At 32.9% G+C, this 7,500-nt stretch overlaps 1 protein-coding gene across 3 annotated transcripts in view; it reads left to right on the forward strand.

The window, feature by feature from the left end:
- Positions 1-7,500, forward strand: part of LOC137649700 (protein Aster-A-like) — a 135,669-nt gene that overhangs the window by 33,360 nt on the left and 94,809 nt on the right. Inside the window, exon 1 of one of the 3 annotated variants that reach the window (XM_068382671.1) lies at positions 3,889-3,917. The exons of 1 other annotated variant lie outside the window; for it this stretch is intronic. The gene's annotated coding sequence lies outside the window, so the exon portion shown is untranslated. Of the gene's footprint in view, positions 1-3,888; positions 3,918-7,500 lie in introns of those variants that run through there. One more of the 3 variants, XM_068382665.1, reaches the window with a different exon arrangement.

A 7,500-nucleotide genomic window follows, 5' to 3' on the forward strand; every position in this document is an offset into this window, starting at 1 on the left:
AGCAAAGCTGTACTAATCAGAACCACACCTTTCTGGGTTAATTTGCTGTGAGCTATCAGACTAGTCTTCCACCACCACTTATCCGTAGTGTCCAGCATGGTGATGTAAATGGCCAAACCCCAGATATGAATAAGGACATGACTGAGGCTTTTGTCCTGCAGTGTACTAGAAATTACTACATTTGTTATATATATATACATATATATATATATATATATATATATGTATATATATATATATATATATATATATATATATATGTGTGTGTGTGTGTGTATTTATATATATATATATATATATATATATATATATATATCTATATATATATATATATATGTATATGTGTATATATATATATATATATATATATATATATTTAAAAATAAATGGCTCGACATTCACTAAGCGTTTGAATAGTACGGTGTAACTGTATGGACAGAGTCATGGTATGACAATGAAGCAGATTAAATAGGTTCGAGAACAAAGCCCTCAGAAGAAAAGTGGAAGTTAAATGGCTGGAGAGGATTAGAAATGAAACTGTATGAGAGATTATTCAGGTGCCATATGTGGATGACATTATGGTAAGGGGTATATGGAGATCGTTTGAGGATGCTCTTCGCTCTCCTCGAGAGAGATTAGTTCACCAAATATTTGAATGGACTCCACCAGGTACGAGAAGAGTTGTAAGACCCAAGCCCACATGGCTGAGGACTAAGAAGCGTGAACCAGATGATAAATATAAAAGCATTGATTTAAAAGCTCAAGATAGAGACGACTGGCGAAATCTAACCGAGGCCCTTTGCGTCAATAAGCATAGATGATGTTGATGATATATATAATTTCTTTCTGATCACGTTCAGCAGAATTGCCAGAGATATAACTACTCGGTCTCCCCCTGCCCCTCGGGTAGGGGGAGATGGGGGTATTCACACAGTGGTGGGAGTGGGTTCGTGTGTGTGTATCTATCGAAATATTTTGCAGTCATTTTACATGGGTCGCACATAGTATATATATATATATATATATATATATATATATATAAAGAAAAGAATGTCGGAAAGCACTCACAAACACACACACACACACACACACACACATATATATATATATATATATATATATATATATATATATATAATACTATATATATATATATATATATATATATATATATACATACATATATATATATATATATATATATTAATACTATATATTTATATATATATATATATATATACACAATGTTTTTTTATCGGAAAAGTTATTTTACAGTGAAGTTAAACTTTTTTAACAGTCCAATAAGAGTAGCATTAATACAAGCAGCGAGATCAGTTACGCCTAACTCTGGCCAAGACAGACGTTCCAGAATAAGTATTGATCTCTTGTAATTTTCAAGGTCACTCACTTGTGATGTTCTGAGGTTTGGAGTGAACACTCGCATTACGTGCAGACCAAACACACTTACACACACACACATATCTATATATATATATATATATATATATATATATATATGTGTGTGTGTGTGTGTGTGTGTATTATATATATATATATATATATATATATATATATATATATATATATATATATATATATAAATCTGTCACACTTGGCGGCATAGCCAGACATATAAATTCTTGGTTTCTCCACGTCCCTTGGAAGGGGTAGAGGGAATAGTCATACCCTGGTTAGAGAGAGTATCCTGTGAGGTACACTTGGAAACCACAATCATCCATAAATTACCGCCATTTATGAAGGTCGCGTACATTATTGTATAGAGATATATGTACTGTATATATATGTTTGTTTGTGCATGTATTTATATCTTATTTTGTGTATGTTTCTGAGCTCTGAAGTTATGTAAACAGTACATAAAGAGGTAAGAAGAATTTGTACACACTATTACTGATACGTAACTTTGCTGCATACTGCTTAAGTAAAAAAGTTTATATATATATATATATATATATATATATATATATATATATATATATATAGTGGTAAACCACTATGTATGTATTTATAAGCTGTGAGAAAGCTTTTGATTCTGTCAAAGCTCAAGTAGAAATGAAAACCCTTCAAAGACATGGAGTAGATGAATCTTATATTTGAATAGATGCAGATATCTCTACAGGATGTACAGCAATCCTATAACTACATAAAGATAGTGGGAAATTTTCAATTGAGAAAGGAGTTAGACAGGGAGATTTCATCTCTTCTTAGTGATTTACAGGAAGCCTAGAAGATATTTTTAAGAATTTAGTTTAGGAGAATGTAGGAATTAACATTGAGGGATATTTTAACAGCTTAGGATTTGCAGACGACCGAGATCTATTTAGTGAATCATGGGAGGGGCTGTAAAAGTTGATAGAAAATACAATAGAGAAAGCAGAAATGTATGACTGAAAATGAATATGAGTAAATTTAAGAAAATGTTTAATGATGATGTAGAGACAACAAATAATGATTATGGACGAACTTCTAGAGATGTTAATGAATATACATATTTAGGACAGTTAGTTAGCATTTCCCTATGATATGAGGTTGAAATTAAAAGAAGGATAACTATGGGATGGAGAGCTTTTGGTAACCAAGGTGAAGTTAGGAAATGTAAAATGCCACTCACGTAGGAGGGAAAAATTGAGGAAAGATTGAGGGATAATTAGAGCAGTTATTTTTTAATTTGGCATTATAAGGAAGATAACATCCCTCAAACAGAACTTATGGAATATCACAATGTAAACTTCGAATGTAATGGCCTGGGGCTTGTTTGCTTATTTTGATGTTACTGAAATCATTTCATTATTTTTTCTACAGAATGATGTATTATGGATCATATTTTTGGTTTGAATAAATTGACTCTAGTCTTGAATATCTAAATTATTTCTAATAAACACTCCTAAATTTTATTTATTTACCTTTTTTATATTTGATCATTTATAGGCTTCGGAATCTTAAAGTTTGTTGAATTATAGTATAAATTGACACCCTAATGTAATCTCCCCTATATTATAAAGAGCGTGTCTGGCTACTCACACATACACACACACACATATATGCAGTATGTATATATATATATATATATATATATATATATATATATATATATATATATATATATATATATACAGTGTATATATATATATATATATATATATATAATTTATAAAGTATATCTGTATATATTTATTTTCGATCACGCTGAGTGGCATTTCTAGATGTATAACTACTCACTCTCTCTCTCTGTCCCTTGAGTAGGCGGAGAAGGGGTAGTCTTACCCTAGAGATAGGTAGTGCGTGTGCATATCTATCTAAATATTTAGCTGTCATTTTTTGGCGGGTCGCGTACGCTGGTTACGGTATAATACTAGTATAATTCCGTAACAAATGTAAAAATTGTCAGAAGATTACTGGGCAGGAAAAGACTACTCGTGTCGGGCACGGATGTTCTCTAGTTGCACATACTTGATCAATAAACTATCACACACACTTCCACACGTGCACACACACATACACGCAAGCAATAAGTACATACGCCATTAGTGAGTTTTATTTACTGTATATATGACAGTGCACGGCGTTGGAATAGAGAGCTGCAATGAACCAATGGTGATTATGTGTAAAATAACAAAAAAATAAAAATTGGTCATAGGTGTAATTTATGAGGGAATTGAGGTAGATGACGAAGCGGATGGGGAAAATGAACGAGAGGATTTATGGGGGAACGGGGAGTCGATAAAATGCATGGGGTTGGGGTGGGGTAGGTGTTAGAGATAAGTGTTATCACTATGTTTTTATGTCATTGTCAGCCATCCCCTATTTTTACCGGGAAGTCCTCTGCCTCACGCAGTTATTACTTGGGTGTGCTACGTGTTCTTTGATATTATATAAGCTCGACTGATCGTGTGTCGAAGGTTTCACTTGTTATTCGTCTGTTATTTCATTTAAATAACCGTTAAATTGACTTTGTATAAGTTGAATTATTTATTCACTCTGAATTATTCAACGGCATATGGAGGTTGCATGAAAATTTTGGAAATTTAATGTACATCGTTGCATTCTCTTGCTTGGAATATTGCAGGGGATTAAATTGTGCACGTGATTTTTCCATGTTTATCCCTCTGCTAAATCTAATTCACTTTTTTTCGATTATTTATGGATGTGATTCGTCTTTCTCTGAATTTCAGTTACGAAATTCCTTCAAAACGATACGGCATTTTGAGTCAATGAATTTCTATATAGATGGGGGAATTTTACCAAAAAAAAGAAAACATATTTGGAAAGAATAACGCCACTAAGGTTCCTTATGAATTTTATGACGGACGTGTGCTAATTTATCTTTGCAATAAAACCAAGTCAATCATTTTTGTAATAGAAACCAGTTGTTGACCCAGTATTTAATGTCAATAGGAAACTAGCCTTAGTCCTTACAGAGGAAAATATTAAAAATAAACGGAAGTAAAGAGCAAGGTTGTACCGGTTAATGGAAGCAGTGAAAGTCGAGTTTTGAGTACTAACATGAATAGCAGTATATATAAAATATGCCTGGTTCATTGAAAATTGTGTGAGAACATTTAAAAGGGTGATGGTAGAACGAGAGAACATCTGAAAATAAAAGGCACGAATAGGATCTCCGTAGAAGATCCGAAACTGTGGAAAAATGAAGTGTGAAATAATCAGACTTGAACACGGGAAGATATGGCGAAGTAAATTAGTCTGTAAGAAGTTGGAAGCTCAATATTGAACTGTAATGAATACGATAAAACCATAACAGTAATTCACGAAGCGCCCTGAGACATCACGTCTCCCATTCAGTGTGGATATAATCCTCACTCAAGAAGGAGACGTCATGTCTCGGAACTATCTGTGAATTATATTCTATTTTCAAAACTTGTGATTTATTGTATTCCCTAAGAATATAACCTAGAGGGAAATGGTGATATGGGTTGCTAGGAATTTTTTTTATATAGAATATGATGAATAAGTGGTTTTAAAAGCTAAAAAGTTTTGGTATAAATTAGATCAGGAGAGAATAAGTTGCATGGATGTCTGGGGAGTCTTTGTAGTGTAGATAGACTAATCAGAAATATGCTGGTCATAAGTCTTTGGAGAAAGGAAGAGAGAAGGGGACAAAAAGTGTAAAGGTTTAAATATAACTGATGGTTGTTCTGTGTAAGAAAAGGAAATGTCTTCAAAATTCTAACAATGATTTCCGAACATAAAGCCATCTCTGCAGTTTCTTTTGTATAGGTATACATTATGTACTTTACATATGTAGGTATGTATCTCTTTTTATATATATATATATATATATATATATATATATATATATATATATATATATATATATATATATATATATATATATACTTACAGTAACATTGACATTAGAATATCTTTTCTTTATAGAGAATGCCGTACAGAAAAGATAAATTAATAAGTGTCAAGTTGTTCCTGTTTTTGTGTAAGACCACTTACACACGAGAGGTCGCGCAAAACCAATCTTCTACAGCCTTGCATCGAACTGATTCCCAATTTCCCTCCTGGCCAGTAACAACAAAATGAAATTCTGCCTCGTGATGTGATACCACTATTTTCCATTACCTTCAATTAATCAGCCAAAAATAGCTTCGATTCCACTTTGGTGATGGCGCTTTGGACCCGAGTTATTTTTAACACGTACGAGACAATAGAGTATTTTTGTAGTGTAGTGAATTTCTTTCAATGCATTGAGGCCGCTTGTGAATTTGCTATCCAACCCTATAGTTTATATAAATGAATGTGAATTGCTCATTATTTAAACAGAATTTAATATCGAATACGGGGTTATCATTGTTTTCAGTATTCCATCACATGATTCTTGTTTAAATGAGGCTCTCGGTTAATGTTGTTTCGGTTCGGTTAGTAGGTGTTGCGACGAAAGCTCATTGATTATCAGTCGCTCGGCACAATACAGTGCATGAACAGTTTTATTTCTTCATGTAATGGATAATGGTAATTCTATTCATTAAATTGCTCTTGTTATTCATTGATTTAATTGTTTTTTTTTTTTTCTGTGGTGTTACTATTGATTCTGAGCCAACCATGTCCTCCGTTGAAAACGCATCTTGTCTGAGTGACATATTCTTCTAGACCTCTCTCTCTCTCTCTCTCTCTCTCTCTCTCTCTCTCTCTCTCTCTCTCTCTCTCTCTCTCTCTCTCTCTCTCTCTCTCTCTTTTCTCTTTTTTACAACCCGTTGTTTGTGGGGACTTTTAACCGTCTTACGTAGCGACTATTGTATTTGTCTGTACATCGTCTCTTTCCAGTTCGTAAGAATATTTATAATCCTTTCCTTTTTTACTTTTTCCACTTGTTGCGAAACTTCTATCTTTGATACATATAAAGATTTGCATTTATCCATAGGTGTTGCAGAAATAAGGCCAAAAAAAATAAAAATGTTGGATTACTGTTTCTTTAGATTAATTACAACGAAAATTTGGATTATCATTTTCTGGAGACAACGGTCAGTCACGAGGACAGATGGGTAAGGGTGGTCTCTTCACATTAGCACCAGTCATCAAAAAAGTTATTTATTGTAATCGTGCCGAGTGATAGTTTGCATGAGATGTTGCAAATATTTCAATTTTAGATCTGCTATTAATGATTATTTTATGAGTATTCGGATTAGGTCCTTCCGTCGTAGTAAGACACAATTAATCACCGTAGACCATCTTTTGTATTGTCTATAGTTCCTTATCGAAGGTGAAAGGTTAGAAAGCTGAAAAAAAATATTCACGAAATGTGTATTAACATCGCCTCTCCAGCGAGAACCCAAGATATCGGTCCTTGGGGTGTAGAACACCTGGAACTCTCTCCTGAATTGTCCATTATGTCTATGTTGACCTGGAGGTTAGGTGTGTGTGGTAACAAAGATGAAGAGGGGTGTGATTTGAATAACTAACGCCATTAGAAAAAACCAACCTCATCCAAGCCCCTTTTAGGAAAAGGCGAACTTTGCCAGGCATTGACAGAATGCAAGTCCAAATAACATACCGATAATGGCTAATCAGTACTTGCCCAGAACCGGAAGTATAACTCCTTGTTTGTGTATATATATATATATATATATATATATATATATATATATATATATATATATATATATATATATATGTATATATATATGTATGTATGTATATATATATATATATATATATATATATATATATATATATATTTATTCTCATGAGTGGAGTGGGGAATTGTTGGTCTTTGCAGGTGATATTATGCTGATTGGGGATATTGAAGAGAAACCACAGGACTTAGTAAATGAGTTGGAAAGGGGTTTCAAGAGAAACAAGTTTTCAGTATATAGAGTAAGGAAGTAAATGAAAAATTTAGAAGATGTCGCATTGAATTTAATGATGGGTGGTGCAATGCGAGTTGTTGATTCTTACAAGTATTTTAGACTCAATATAATGTGTTATAAGTTTAGAGAAAAGGTTAGTGCACCAAAA

Source organism: Palaemon carinicauda, chromosome 1, assembly GCF_036898095.1.
Source record: "Palaemon carinicauda isolate YSFRI2023 chromosome 1, ASM3689809v2, whole genome shotgun sequence".
NCBI classification, from domain to species: Eukaryota; Metazoa; Arthropoda; class Malacostraca; order Decapoda; family Palaemonidae; genus Palaemon; species Palaemon carinicauda.